Genomic DNA, 16,067 nt, shown 5'->3' with positions numbered 1-16,067 from the left:
GAGAGGGAGGAAAGACTTTTCTGCTATTGGGAGAGCCTGTCTAGTGGTAAGGGCTCTGTCAAGGTCCTAGATATCAATGATCTCTAAGAGCTGAGCCAAGCCTGCTGTATTGTGGAGTGTGCAGACTGGTGGCAACTTCAAGGCAGTAGCGGCAGCTTGGTGGCAACAGATGGTACGGGGCAGCAGTGGCAGTAGCTGGTGGTGGATGGTGCCAAGTGGCAGCAGCAGCAGTTGTTCTTTGGTGACAGATGGCTCAGAGTGGTGGTGGCACCTTTGAGGGATGGACGGTGTGGAGCAGCAGCAGAGATAGGCAGCTTGGTCTGAAACCTCAGAAAAAGCAGTAGCCTACCCAAGTGATTCTGGGGTGGGCCTCCCTACCTAGCAATTAAAATAGAAATCATCCCCAGATGAGTTAGTTGAGCCTCTAACCAGCCCCACAGCACTGACCTATTAGAATCCTTGAACTTCTCCAATCCAGGGCAGCTAACCATGAGTAGGCGCTGGGGAGCAGTTCCAGCACATGTATGACATCTAAAAGACATCAGCCACTCCCAATGGCCAAAGGAGGACTGAGGTCGGGATTAGTGTTCAGACATTTTAGAAAATGGAACCTGGAGCTGTTTACTTCTGCCAACATCTGGAAGAATATATAATATAATGTTGCAACAGCTAAATTTTGTTTTGGTTGGAAAATTGGATAGTTTATCCATCCATTTCACAGTGATGGCTAATGGAAAAATATAACTGCAGTAAGATTTGACCCTGTCACTTTAAATACCAGTAGAGTACCATATCCAGTAAATAGGACAGCAGATTTGTTACAGTGGGGGAAAAAGTCAGATAGTGTGATTTACTTTTTTCTATTTCTCCATGATATTTTTCTCTGTCTGTGACTCACCCCATAGCAACATATGCTTTTCGGCCCCTGTTCCATGGTGCTCAGCCTAGCTTCCCACTCTGGGCACTGTGACCTGGTGCACCAGGTCATATCACCACTCAGGTTTGGCCTGGCCTCCCTCTGTCATGACAGGGAGGGATGGGGAGGCAGATCAAACCTGAGCCCACACACCTGTTAGATTACAATGTCTGGAGCGAAGACCTGGGCCCAGCCCCACAGGAGGTAGCAGTGACTCTTCAGCTGTTCCCTACCATCATGTCCAGGCTGGGATTAGGGTTGCACTCACAGGAGTGGAGAGTGCTGAGTAGAATGGTTGTTGCCCCCATGGTGAGATAAGAAGGAGGACATTCCTTATCAAAATCAGGCAGCTGTCCCAGCACATGTATGGCTCTTACTAAATTTACTGTTGGTGCTCTGGGATTTTTAATAAAATTCAGCCCTATCAGTAAGTTATGCAATTTCTAGAGCAAAACACACAAAGCTTTCAGGTATTAAAATACTAGCCACCAGAGGGTGTTCTTACTAAAATTTTAAGGCCAGACTTCTAAAGCTCCAATTGTACACACCAGGGCTTTTTATGTTCTTTTTCATTTGAAAAACCAGACAACCATGAATCAAACTTCAATATTCATTCATAATTATACCCACTTGTGTATGCCTATGTAAACTTTGCTCTCACATAAAAAGGTGGCTTGGAACTGAGGCCAAAATAAAAATTAATATAACTTTCATAAAAGGGCTTCTGAATGCATTAATTCCACTCCAACAAATGGCCTAATCTTGCTTCCCTTGAAAGCAATGGGAGTTTGGACATTGACTTCAACAGAAGTAGCCCAGTAATCAGGACAATGAGGCTTACCTTAAGGCATTGCTGCTTGACTGAAGAGGAAGACAAATGTCTATAACATTAAGCTTTAGCTTGCCTGCATTATTATTAATTATTGACCTTTCAACAAAACCAAAACAAGTTTTGGCTTTTGTGTTTATTATGATAGTGCTTAAGTATTAAAAAGCATGAAAATGGCAGCAGCCTAAGGGCCACTATAGCGATCCTAGGCACTGCACAAACACAGAGTAGTAGATGGTCCCTGCCCTGAGGAACTTACAATCTATATATACCATCTAGACCCAGAGTGGGGGATGGGGTATAACACATAGAGTGAAATGAGATGGTGACAAATATCATGTTAGTGAAATGATTTTTTTGGGGTGGGGAGGAGAGTTAAGCTAGGAAGGAGACCAGCTAAATGAAAAGAAAAGGGATGGGAAGAAAAGGGCGAGGGAGTGGCCAGGGGAGAAGAGGGAAAGGTGTGGAGTGAAGCTCAGATGTAGAGAGACCGTTGGAGATGGGAAGGAAGAGGGTTGGAGCGAACAGCCAATCAGCACAGGGCAGATAAAGTCCACTTAAAACTGTTAAAAGTTCTCTGAATAATGTCTAAAGGTCCCTGTTCTGGCTGCTTGTGATCCTACCAGTTGTAGTCTCAGGGTCAATTCTCTCTGCAATTTTTCCACAGGGATGCATGGCTGGGGCATTGCTCCTAGACTGGGGGTGCGGTGGAGGGTTCCCCTGAATAGTTCTGGGTCCAGGAGAGTGCTGGAGAGGCGGGGATCCTAGTGTTAATACATTTTAGTGAAGCCAAGCTCCTCTCTATGCATAAAGAATAGGGTCTCAGAGCTCTTTTGAGTTGCTGGCACTAAGATTCAATCATATATCATGATACTACAATATGTCTACTGAAACTAATTTGCAACTTTAGGCATATTGCAAAATTGCATATTGGCCTGGTTCACATTATCACTCCCCTGACACTCAACCAAACCGGGAAGGTGCTGGACTCTAATTGCGCTGGATCACTGTCTTGCAACTCTCCCACTGTTTTTCCTTTAGCTTATCAAAGTTTGTCATATATTGCTCTTTACATATAGATAGATTAGACCAAACCTTTAATTAAAAAAAAGTGTCAACATAGGCAGCTTAGACTACATATGATAGAGACCTATGGAAGACTTCACCAAGCAGTGGTTCAGTCACTCTTGACTGGAAAGGGCTGGGTGAATTCATAGCCCACCTAAAGGCAGGACAGGAGACATTCACAGTATTGAGAGAAGCTGGAGGGCTTCCTGCTTGGGGTTGCAGGAGAGCCACCTTCTTGTTGGTTTTTAACTGCACAGGACATTTGGTGTCAACTTATTCAGCTTTGCAAAATTTTGCAAAGAGAAATTCTCAAGGGATTCCATCAGCACTACTAGATTAGGAACAAACCTTTGCTCTCTTGTGAGTTAGCAACACACCAGTAATTATTCATATCTGTACTGTGGTACATGCATTATTTGCTGGCCTAGTTGAGGGGGTACTGTGTAATTTCATACTGCCTGCCTTCTCCCTCCCTCTCAGGAGGCGTGGATGTGAGGACACAGTCTGCCTAAAAATTAGTTGGGTCAGCATCCCTATTTGATACATTACCTGTGTGGCTTTGTAGTATGCATGAACTAAGTAGTAAAAGATTGCTCAGATACTTTTTCACTATTTTTTCCCTTTTGACGTAACATGCTGAAATTTGCTTTTCAGCAAGAAAAAAAATTATGAGGCCAATAACAAGAAATGTCAAGTCAGACTAGGCTCAGCTATTTCTTAGTGGTACCTCATTGATTTAGATTAAGGAGTAAATTTTGTAAGTGGTGTACAGGAGGTACAATCACAAATCTTATGATTAGTTAATGAGATTTGAGCTCCATGTGGAAAGTTATTGCTAAGAGAAACTTGACATCGACCAACAGGGTTTTATTTATTGTGTCCCCACTTAGCTTTAACTCTGTCTGAGTCTTCCCCAAATATTTATGGGGAATATCACAAATCATTGTTGCAGCATTGCTCTGTACATCCACAATTTTAACAACCATAAAGCAAAGGAACACAAGAGACTGAATTTCCTCCCCTTTCCCTAGTAGATATATTCTTAGTGATCTGAAAAGCACTCAGATTCATTAAGAACAAAACATTTCTTGATAAAATATTGTGCCTGGTTGTGAAGTGCATGGGACTTATATGGAGTCAAAGAAACTCTACATTACTCATTTCAGATTGTTTAGGCTACATCCGTTTATTTTCAGTGACCTGACATTTTATCAGTTACAGAAGTATAACAGCAGTAAAGCTAGGGTCATTCAGATTAATCTGAAATTGGAAGCAATCTTCAACTCTATTAGAGTCAGATCCCTGAAGATGTACTATGTAACCACGCTTCCATCATGCTCCCATAATAGTACCTTCATAGCATGTGGAAGCGCTTAATGGTGCTACCTTGAGAACATACTTCTAAAGTAAAAACAGTGAACACAAATAATGTAGATTTCTGAGAACACAGGAAAAAAAGCATCAACAGAGTAACTTATGAAAACAAAACTTCCCATTTTTTTCTCAAATTCTTCTTTGTAAAGAAAAATGTGAATTAATATTGGATAATAAGGACTGCTTGTGAAAGACCAGAATGACCATTCAGGGAGAGATCTGGCCTGCCTTTAGATTATAATGTTCCACTGTAATGGATTTGCTGTGACACCTTTCTTTTGGTAAATTGTTATTTTCGGTTCTGCCTGAATACAGTCCTGCATGTATTCACTGCACCACTATATTGAAATCAACCTGGATTAGCAGTCTGTTCAGCCTATTCCCTAACACTCTGGAAACCTTCTGTGGTCCTCCAGAGCCAAAAGGAAACATGGGACAAACAGGACAAACAAGCTTACGCAGAAACTAGTTACACTGCAGAAACATTTGTCACAAATGGGCAGTCTCCGAGGGCCATGGAGAATAGGGACTGACAGGAGAAACATGCTGATTTCAGAGCAATCTGATTTCCTTTTTTTTTTTTACCAATAGCAGTGTGGGAGGGGAGAGGTGAATGTCTGGGCCTTGTGTAGAGAGTGGCAGTGCAAAAATTCAGCATATGCCTGTTTTATAAAGTAGCTAAACATACAGATATAGCAAGAAATGCTTTTGTATATGACTTGGTACATGTAATCAGAGATAGGTGCTGACTTATGTAAAGGGCAGGTGATTATGGGGAACTACCAGAGATACAGCAGATCAATACCTTTCTATTCTCAATCAGCACTAGGTCAGTTTTTAGCTATTTCTCAGTTTGGTCACATTTAGCCAAGTATAGACATGAAGTGGTATGATTTAGCCACAGGACAAATCCTCTGTAGTAAGGCCAGTGAGAGTGCAGGTTTCACTATAGCACCCTATCAACATCCCTCAACCCTAACCTGGCTGAGACTTGTAAGACTGGTGTGAGATCAATTAGATTCAATGTTGGTGGACTTTGCAAATCAAAGTTAGTGTGTCTAATCACAGATCTATATAAACTGTCAATCTCAGCTGAGTTGGCTTGAAACTCAGCCTATGCCCCACAGAAGTAAATAGCCAAAAACAGTGATTCTCTAGTTACGATGCAAGGAGTTTAGGAATGTCTCAGGCTGCAGGCACAAAGAAAGGCAAAATGGTTTTCTACACCACTGCTGTCAATAGAACAAATTGGCAACCTACCCAGTTCTTAGTCTATGTTGTGAGTATGCAGGAGAATGGTAGACTGAGGAGGTATGTGCAGTATTCATGGAAAAGGGGGGCGGGGTCAGGGCAATCCAGGGCTGCTGGGGAGGGGGAGGAGGCAAGAGGGGGAATTTGCCCCAGGCCCCCCACAAGAATGTCAGGGGCTCCCTCCGCCTTCCCTCATCCCCTGGCACCTCAGCACGCCATGTCCAGGAGCGGCCCTGGACAGCACTGCAGCGGCGTGGCTCCAGCGGGGACTGAGCTCCTCCTGCTCAGAGCTGCGTGGTAAGGGGGCGGGGCTGCGAGCTGCAGCCAAGTGGCAGGAGCTCAGGTCCCGTTGGAGCCACGCCACTGCAGTGCTGTCCAGGGCCGCTCCTGGACACGGCGAGCTGAGGCTCCGGGAGAGGGGAGAGGTGGGGGTAAGCATCATGGTAAGGGGGCTGGGGCCAGAGGGGTTGGATAAGGGGCAGGGAGTCCCGGGGATGGTCAGGGGACAGGGAGGGGGCAGAGGTTCTGTGGGTGGGCGGTCAGGGGACAGGGATCGTGGGCGGTCAGGGGGTCTGTCAGGACTCGGCAGGGGGGTGGATAGGAATCAGGGCAGTCAGGGGACAGGGAGTGGGGTGGGGTCCCAGGGTGGTGGTTGGGGGAGTCTCGGGGGGGGAGGAGACGGTCAAGGGACAAGGAGCAGGATGGGTCGGGGATTCTGAGGGAGGCAGTCGGGGGGCATGAAGTGGGTGGGGGTCATATAGGGGGCAGGGCCAGGCTGTTTGGGGAGGCACAGCCTGCCCTACCCTAAAGCTCATTCAGCAGTTTGAGGCTTGCAGATAACTATTTAACACAAAGAGCCAAGCTGTTACCTTTTCCCTTAGGGCTACCATCCCTTTCACTTCTCAAATGCCAAATTATAGTCTACATTTAATTTCAGTGCCATAGGGAGATTCATGTCAGGGGAGGGTAGCTTCATTTAAAATTAGCCTCTTTAGATTAACAGATTTAGTGATAGAGCCAAGAGAGCCATGGGGGAGGGATCACATGAGGAGCAATATACTATACCACCTACCTCCTTCCCAACCATACCAAGGGAGGCCCCCTCCCCTGCATTCCCTGAGGCTCCAGAGGGGTTAATTGAGTGGTTCTCAAACTTTTGTACTGGTGGCCCCTTTCACACAGCAAACCTGAGTGTGACCCCCCCCCCCCTTAAATATATAAAAAAGTGTTTAATTTATAACACTATTATAAATGCTGGAGGCGAAGCAGGGTTTGAGGTGGAGGCTGACAGCTCACAACCCCAGTAATAACCTTGTGACTCCCTGAGGGGTCCCAACCCCCAGTTTGAGAACCCCTGGGTTAATTTAATTTTAGCACCCTGTGTCCATTCACATGCATGTGCTATTTTGAGCATTTCAGTTTTCACAACATAGGCTCATCTCAGATTCTGGAACAAGCTCAAATGCTCAGTTCGTGGAGTATGTACATAAGCTATACTAAAGACAAACCCACAGTAACTGTCTCCAGTTTGTGAGGAAACCGATAAATTCATGGTGGTTAAGTCCATTAATGGCTATTAGCCAGGACGGGTAAGGAATGGTGTCCCTAGCCTCTGTTTGTCAGAGTGGAGATGGATGGCCGGAGAGAGATCACTTGATCATTACCTGTTAGGTTCACTCCCTCTGGGGCACTTAGCATTGGCCACTGTCGGTAGATGGACCTGGGCTGGATGGACCTTTGGTCTGACCCAGTATGGCCATTCTTATGTTCTAACCTAAATGAATCCAAAGTTATGGAGACAGATATGAGTCAAGGAAGCCAGCAGAATATCAGAAACAGAAAAATCTCTGACTGGATGGGCATTTGGTCACAAGCTGAGGTGTTTCAAAAGTTTTGGACTTTTTTAAGCAGAATTTTTGTATTGTTTCTTTAAATATATCAAACGCAGCAAGTATTTGGCCACATGCTTCTGAAACCCCAAACCATATTCAGGTTTTGGCAGACTAATTTCAGCTTTTCAATTAAAAAAAAAAAACACAACAAATTTAGAAGAAAAGCAGACATTGTCCGTGATTTTTTCTGCTTTTTAAAAATCCCTAGTTTTCAATTCAAAATAGTTTAACAGAAAATATTTGTCCAACCCTTTTAATGAGCTTTACTGCCTTTTAGCACTAGCTGATGCTGAGAACCAGTGATACCTTGTAAAGGTGATTTGAAAAGAAGTTTGTGCCGAGATGTGGAAGGTTTTTAAATGTTTATTTTTCCCAGGGCCACCTGGGGGGTGGGGTGGGGCGGCAAGTGGTGCAATTTGCCCCAGGTCTCACAGGGGCCCCCGCGAGAATATAGTATTGCAACTTTTTTTATGGAAGGGGCCCTGAAATTGCTTTGCTCCATTCCCCCTGAATCCTCTGGGCAGCCCTGGGGCAATCTTGATACCACTGAAGATCTCAGGCCTAAAGGCTAATGAAGACTCTCAGGTGGCCCCTGAAGACACTGACAAGGCCAAGGTGAGGGATGAGAATACAACCACCTGCTACATCCCACCCATAAAGCTTCAAAAGCAAGGGATGGGATCCCAGATATTTTTGGGAGAGGGACAGAGCTGTGTGAGTGAGGAGAGAACAGTGATATTTGACTGAAACTCAGCCCAGGTGTGCAACTCTTTTGGCTCAGTTGGGTTAAGCTTCACTTTCTGAGGCCCGAAACTAGGTGAGTTCTGATGTTTCACCACAAGTATTTTTCTATACCTGGAGTTAGTGGATGTGTCTCCATTGATTTCTAGTCTGGACTTGGATCCGAGCCTTTATGCCCAGTCAATCCTTGGTATGCCTGCCAGAAAAGTTGTCAGCTATGATAAGAACAATGGCCTGAGATCACAATTTCATTTCACAAAGACCAGCAAACAGCCATTACTTGGTATTATATCCAAGTCTCTAAAAACAGGGGCAGGATCCATACTGTCTTTCAGCATAATGGCTATAAATCTCATTAACAAACCTCTGTGCCTCTAGTCGTCCACAAAAGTGCTTTTATGTGTGTAAAATTATCCTTTCCTGCTGTTTCTTCAGCTATATATTTTAGCTTTTCTTTTAAAAAGTAACATCTAAAGCACTGTTTGCTCACTATTAATGCCATGTAATAGACAACCTAACAACATATCATTCCTACTGTAGCTTTCTCTTTGATCCAGATCTCGTATGTTGTTGTGGGAGGAAGGTTGTATGTTTGTTTTGGCAGAATTTTCAGTTTATTATGAACCTTGAAATGCTAATGTTCAAAAGTAATCTAACTGAAGAGAACCATCCCTTGAAAAATAAAATGAAAACAAATATTGTGCTTCTTGTTATCTTAACCCACCAAGACATCTCAATTATTCTATCCACAATGGCATCAGGTGTTTGGGCAAGTTTTTTAAGGTGATATTTGCCTTAAGGAGAATCCAAGAAGGATGGTCAGTGTTTGATGATTACTTGCCTGTAGTCTAATATAATTTGTTGTTGTACTGACAAATGTAAAAGGTAAAATAAAATAATTACTTGGCACTTACATAGTGGGCACAATTCCCATTTTTTTAATCAGTTGTGATAATATTGTTTAAGTAGCTATTCCTGGTACTTATGGGAATAGTTGCTCACTACTATTACAATCTCCCCCTCATAGGACTTTATCTTGAAGAGCTTTCTTAGGGGGGAAAAAAAAATCCATTGCAGTTCATGGGAATTGTGCCCGAACAAGGACTGCAGGATCTAGGAGTCCAATTGACTATTGGGGCTCCTTATGTGCTGAAAGATAGAAACAGGCCTATACACTGTTCTTAACTGATGCCTTACCTCAATATCCGCAGGGGAAATGCAGTATCTTTAAAATAAGTCAGACAAAGACAAGAGTGGTATTGAGTTCACCAAACTTTTGTCAGACTGGTTTTAGTTTTACAAAACCACATTTAATGTTTAGATTCAAGGCCCATTTATCTAAACTTCCATGGGGTGGGCAGATGGGAGGGGAAGGAAGGGCCTGCAGGAGGAAGGCTGAGGCCTGAAACTATGGAACTAGGCTTATCTGGCCTGCTGATACCATTACCTTTTGTATGAGCTTTTGCTCAGTGACTTCATGGACTACCTGGGGAGGATGGGAAGGGAGTGCTTTTCTGCATGGGAGCCATTACACTAATGCTATGAAAAGAGGTGTGTGGGTGTGGGTGTGTATAGCTATTTAATACCAAAAGCACCATTTACTAACACACATGAACAATACAACATATTCTCACAATAGTAAGTTCAATTAAGTTGTTATGCACTGAAAATTGGTTCTGAAGTACAGCTTTTAACAGGTGAGAAGCAGTTCCCCCAAATTATTGTGGATCTGTGCTGCCTGAGAGGAGGGCAAATTAGCCACTTACAACTGAACTATTGCCTTAAATGATACAGGAGAGCTGGCTGAGCATATGTGTAACTACTTGGTGCCCTGTGCAATTACCTGATTTCTACACAGGTTTTTCAGGCATAATTTTGAAAACTGGTTTTGAAAATCTGGTCAATATTTTTGCCTATAGCAAAATATTTCTCTGGTAAGGTAAGCCATATGGGAGAGTGGTCTAATGGACAATGGGAACTCCTGAAATTGATTCTCTGTTCTGCACAATGTAGCACATACCATAGTTAATCACCGTGTGTCAGTTTCCTCACTTGGAAAATGGGGATAATTCAGAGGAAAAAACAATCATAATTTTAAGCTAAATTCATTACCTAACTTTGGAGTTAATAACCCATTTATACCAATTAACATTATAGGATAAAAAAGCAAAGCATTTAAAGTATGCAAATAAACAGGTAAGGGTAAAGGGATAAAAAACACATAATCTCTTTAAGTGTACACTAAGAACAGCAGTAATGATTACCTGATTCAGAAGGGTCATGGGAGGATAATGTTAATTAATACTTGTTTAGCACTTTGAAAGAGTCCACTGAAGTCTACAGAAGACTCTCTCTGACTTCAATGGGTTTTGGACTAGCCCCCTTTTTTTAGTTTTTTTTTCACAATCTGAAATAAAAGCCATCTAAACTAAACAAAAATATGTATTTTCTCTCTTAAATGGGAAAACATAATGCCTTCCATTGACATAGTTTACACCAGAGATTTTGGAACATAAGAACGGTGATACTGGATCAGACCAAAAGTCCATCTAGCCCAGTATCCTGTCTACTGACAGTGGCCCATGCCAGGTGTCCCAGAGGGAGTGAACCTAACAAGTAATGATCAAGTGGTCTCTCTCCTGTCATCAATCTCCACCCTCTGGCAAACAGAAGCTAGGGACACCATGCATATGGAAGTTAAGCACAAATGCTAACAATATGGTTAATTTGTTTTCTGTTAATTTTAAAGATTTTAATCAAACATTTCCATGTAAGTATTTCTATAATATGTATAAAGCACCATAAAGATGTATGGTGCTTCATAGACACAACAAAGATTATGCTCAAAAGTAACCAACCTTGTTTCAAACATTTTAATAAAAAAATGGAAAAATAGCTTTGTTGCTGGGGAGTCAGCTATACTACCATGGGGGGAAAAACACAATTTTGTTTATCCCTTCTCTAGAACTTAAACAGTATGGTATCTGAGACCACCAAAGTGATAAAAATATATTGCCTGGGATAGGACATGGAATTTGTGATGCTCTGATTAATATTTCAATACATTGCTTCTTAACATCTTGTGGAAGCACTTTTCATACTTTCACCATCATTACAGAACCACAAATAACAATTTTATTAACCCATCATCTTTTAATATTTTCCTGATATCCCACACTTGTATTGCTCACAAGAATGTTTATTATGGAACCAGAACTTGCATATCCCCATTACGCACAATTCTACAGTCAGTTTCTACTATGGAGAAATGTCCACTTCTTTTCAGCAAACTGTGTGCACAGGGTCTGAAACAGAAAATAAGATTTAAGATGTATCTAGATTATCCATATATATGTGATTACAAATACAAAATGTAGTTAACCGTGCTTACGTTATGACTTTTCTATATGCAGTTTCTTTAGGCTAATTTTCTCTGCAGACTTTCACTTTAAAAATGAGATCTAGTCAGAAAAATAACTATAAAATTGGGATGGTGGGATTTCACATTTGTTCATTCTGACTTCCATAACAAAATTGATCAGTTTACTGACAATGATGAAAATTTTCCAAACTTGTGGGAAAAGGTGAGTTTCTGCAATTCCCACTGAAGCCAATGAGACCTGTAGGGGCTCAGCCCTTTTGAAAGTCAAAGCACCTATTTAGGTGCCTAAATATGGATTTAAACACCTTCCTTTGAAAATATTGGCCACCACCTTTTGTATACTGTACAAACTTGCTGTGTAAGTCACCGAAAGAGGGAAAAAAGTTACCTACCTTTCTGTAACTGTTGTTCTTTGAGGTATGTTGCACATGTCCATTCCACTGTAGGTGTACAGTTGTTGGAGAAATTTTTTCCATCAGTGGTACCTGTCAGGGCAGCTTCAATACCCTTTGCTGTTGCATGCCACCACATGCAGGTATGAGAGGATGGAGCTGCACTTGTCAATCCTCCCTGTTCCTTCTAACCAGAAGGGAAGGATTGCAAGTCATGGATTGGACATGTGCAACACATATCGAAGAACAACAATCAAGGAAAGGTAGGTAGCTGTTTTTTCTTCAGTGACTGAACATATTCATTCCACTGCAGGTGACTCTCAAGTAGATTACCATGGAGGTGGTCTATCTGAACAGTGATTGTGGAACAACACATCCAAGACTGGCAGTGTTCCTGAACTGATGGGAAATGGAATAATGAACAGCAAAAGTGTAAACTGACAACCAAGTCACAGCTTGGCAAATATCTCAAATAGGTACTTGTTCGAAGAAAGTTGCTAACTCTGCTTGTGCTCTTGTTGAATGGGCCAACACTCTAAGACAGGGATCAGCAGTCTTTGGCACGCGGCCTATTAAGGAAATCCACTGCCGAGCTGGGATGGTTTGTTTACCTACAGCATCCACAGGTTCGGACGATCTCAGCTCCCACTCACTGTGGTTCACCGTTCCAGACCAATGGGGGGGCTGTGGGAAGTGGCAGCCAGCACATCCCTCGGCCCACGCTCCTTCCCACAGCCCTCATTGGCCTGGAACGGTGAATCGCGGCCACTGGGAGCTGTGATCAGCTGAACGTGTGGATGCTGCAGGTAAACAAACCGTCCCAGCTCGCCAGCGGATTTCCTTAACGGGCCATGTGCCAAAGGCTGCCGATCCCTACTCTAAGAGGTGGCATGACATGAACTAACTGGTAGCTCAAACTCAAGAAGAAATCCAGGTGGAAACCCTCTGAGTAGAAACTGGTTGGCCTTTCACCCTGCCTCAACTGACAAATAACTGAGATGAGGGTTTAAAAAAGACCTGGTGTGGTCCAAGTAGAAGACTAAAGCTTTTCTCACATCCAATGAATATGTGTGAGGATTCAGGAAGAAAGCTGGCAAATACATTACCTGGTTAATGTGGAAACTGGAAGCCATCTTTGTCAAGAATGTTGGGTGAGGGCAGAGGTAAACATTATTCTTACGAAAAACTGTAGAAGGAGGCTCTGAGACAAAAGCTCTCAACTCACCCACGTCCATAGAGGGGTGCAGTAGGGAGCAAGCAGCAAGAGATTCAAATGGTGACCCCATTAATGTTGTTAATTCCAGGCTGAGATCACATGGGGAAACAGGTTTTGCATCTGTGGCTATAACAAATTTAACACTTTTAGAAATCTGATAGCTATGGGATTGAAGGGGAAAAAGGGTGGAAGGGCCACCTTCCATACCTGCCAAATGTACTTTAATACAACTTACTGTCAGACCTTGATGTTGATGGAAGCTTGCACTGAAGAGACACATTTTTGTTGAAACCAGATAGGGAAAAAAGTTTCCATTTGACCCAGAGTTAGCTGTCTCCCTACCTGGGGGAAAGGATCACTAGCCTGCTAGCCAGGGCAGCTATCTGGGAGCAAGTACTGTCTCCGCAGCCAAAGGAGACTGTAAAGGAACTTTCAGCACCGGAGGCAAGTGAATGAGTGAACCCCAGAGACATTGTAGGGCGCACCCTCACCAACTGGTGGCTGCCCCACCTGAAGGAGCCTGGGACCACAACACAATGCCACCGAAGATGGGACTCTACAGTAAGGAAGCCACCAAGCAAACTGGAATAGAAAGGCCCAGTGGTGCTGGAACTAGGGGTGTTGCCGCACCCCCTGATTGGAGTAGTAATAACAAACACCAAATACATGGTTTCCATCATTAGCACCCCCCACTATAAAAATTGTTCCAGCAGCCATGGAGGGCCATGCCTCAGACTGAAAGGACTGGTAGGGAGTAACCCAGGGCAGCAGATTCTGACTCCTTGCTGGAGTCCCTGCTGTTCAGGTGTTGATGTACACAGGGCCCTCGGCTGGGACCTAGTGGAGAGGGAGGGCCTGGGTCTCCATATGCCCCTGGCCTTAGTCTCCTCAACCATGCCAGGGTTGAGAGCCAAGCCCTCTAACCACTAGGCCACCCAGCCCTCCAAACCATCTATTACACTCCCTCTAGAAGGTGAGATTGGACCGACCACTGAAGAATGGTGTCATGAGTGGTCCCTGAAGAGGGACATGGAAGGGGATGGGAAGGGAAGAAAAAAACAAATTTAGGGCATATCCCAGATCCACTGTGGTTAGGACCCCTCGATCCAATGTGATGTGAGTCCAAGCATGGAGGAATTGAGATAGACAATTGGAAAACATTTTGGGTAGGAACAGAGGTGTGTAGGAACTGGTATATTGCCCTCAACAAACATGTTTAGTTTGCAAGAAGAACAGGAGTACTTGTGGCACCTTAGAGACTAACAAATTTATTAGAGCATCCGCTTTCGTGGACTACAGCCCACTTCTTCGGATGCATATAGAGTGGAATAAATATTGAGGATATATACACACACATACAGAGAGCATGAACAGGTGGGAGTTGTCTTACCAACTCTGAGAGGCCAAAAGTTTTTTTTCTCTTACTTAATTGAAGTGATAATCAAGATAGCCCAGTACAGACAGTTTGATAAGAAGTGTGAGAATACTTACAAGGGGAGATAGATTCAATGTTTGTAATGGCTCAGCCATTCCCAGTCCTTATTCAATCCTGAGTTGATTGTGTCTAGTTTGCATATCAATTCCAGCTCAGCAGTCTCTTGTTGGAGTCTTTAGTTTGGGCTGCTGGTTTAGAGGAACCTTCTATTGCAGAGGAGGGGGAGATGTGAGGTGGTCACCTCCTATCATTCCTGCCCCTTTTTCTTGACAAGGTATAGGCTAAGGTATAAAGTTCTGATATCCGTGAGCCTGCTGGGGCTGGAATGGCTTCCTCTTTGTCCCTGATGTATAGATTCCAAGTGACTTCAAAGTTGCCCTGGAATCTTACAGGCAAGTAGCCAATCATCCATCCTTTTCCAGAAAGGAGGGACCTTCAAAGGACAGATCTTGGATGGTCTGCTGTACTTCAAAAGGGAGATTGGAAAACTACAGCTATGAACATCTCCCCATAGATATGGCAGATAACATGGATTGAGCTCCTAAGTCTGCCATGTCCAAACTGTCCTGGCCACTAGCTAGCCCTCTTCCACCATCACACTGAATTCCTGATAGATACTTCCAGTAACCTGTCTTTAAACTTCATGATGTTTTTACACAAAGTGAAGTCATCCGTATCCACGAGCAATTCCTCGACAGTGTCCATGTGGAGACGGCTGAGGTAGCTGTCCCAGTACACAGGACTGCTGATACACCACTGGTGGAGGAGGAGATGGCTCAGGGTGGACGCTGGCAGCTGGTTACTTCTGGCAGCAGGCAGTGCTCCACCCTTGCTCCGAACCCTCCTGCCGTGGTTATAGGTAACCGTTATGCTCTTCTTGATACAGGAAAGAAGGAATCACTCCCTACAGTAAAGGAGGAGAAGCCTCGTACCCCTAAGGCTGGAGAGTCTGCTGCCACCACTGCGAATAGGAAACGTAGGGTAGTGGTGGTCGGAGACTCTCTGCTGAGGGGGACGGAGGCGCCCATCTGTCGCCCTGACATTTCATCTCGGGAGGTATGCTGCCTGCCGGGGGCCCGTATCCGAGACGTTACGGAGGCATTGTCGAGGATTATCCGGCCCTCTGACTACTACCCCATGCTACTCATCCATGTGGGCACAAATGATACTGCGCGGTGTGACACTGAGCGGATCAAGAGTGACTACAGGGCTCTGGGAGCACGGGTGAAGGAGTTTGGAGCGCAGGTGGTATTCTCTTCAATTCTTCCTGTTAAAGGTAGGGGCCCGGGCAGAGACAGATGCATCATGGAGGTGAATGCCTGGCTGCGAAGATGGTGTCGCCAGGAGGGCTTTGGCTTCCTAGACCACGGGATGCTATTCGAGGAAGGACTGCTAGGCAGAGATGGCGTTCACCTTTCGAGGAGAGGGAAGACCCTATTCGGACACAGACTGGCTAACCTAGTGAGGAGGGCTTTAAACTAGGTTCCACGGGGACAGGTGAGCAAAGCCCACAGGTAAGTGGGGAACATGGAGACCGGGGAAATGAGTCGGAAACAAGAGGGAGTGTGGAC

At 44.1% G+C, this 16,067-nt stretch overlaps 1 protein-coding gene across 2 annotated transcripts in view; it reads right to left on the bottom strand.

Annotated features, from left to right (window-relative positions):
* Positions 1 to 16,067, bottom strand: part of CDH12 (cadherin 12) — an 864,422-nt gene that overhangs the window by 52,904 nt on the left and 795,451 nt on the right. The window lies entirely within an intron of this gene.

This window comes from Malaclemys terrapin, chromosome 2 (genome assembly GCF_027887155.1).
Source record: "Malaclemys terrapin pileata isolate rMalTer1 chromosome 2, rMalTer1.hap1, whole genome shotgun sequence".
Taxonomy (NCBI): Eukaryota; Metazoa; Chordata; order Testudines; family Emydidae; genus Malaclemys; species Malaclemys terrapin.
The sequence above is the reverse complement of the archived record's forward strand: the minus strand, read 5'-3'. Positions and strand labels throughout refer to the sequence as shown.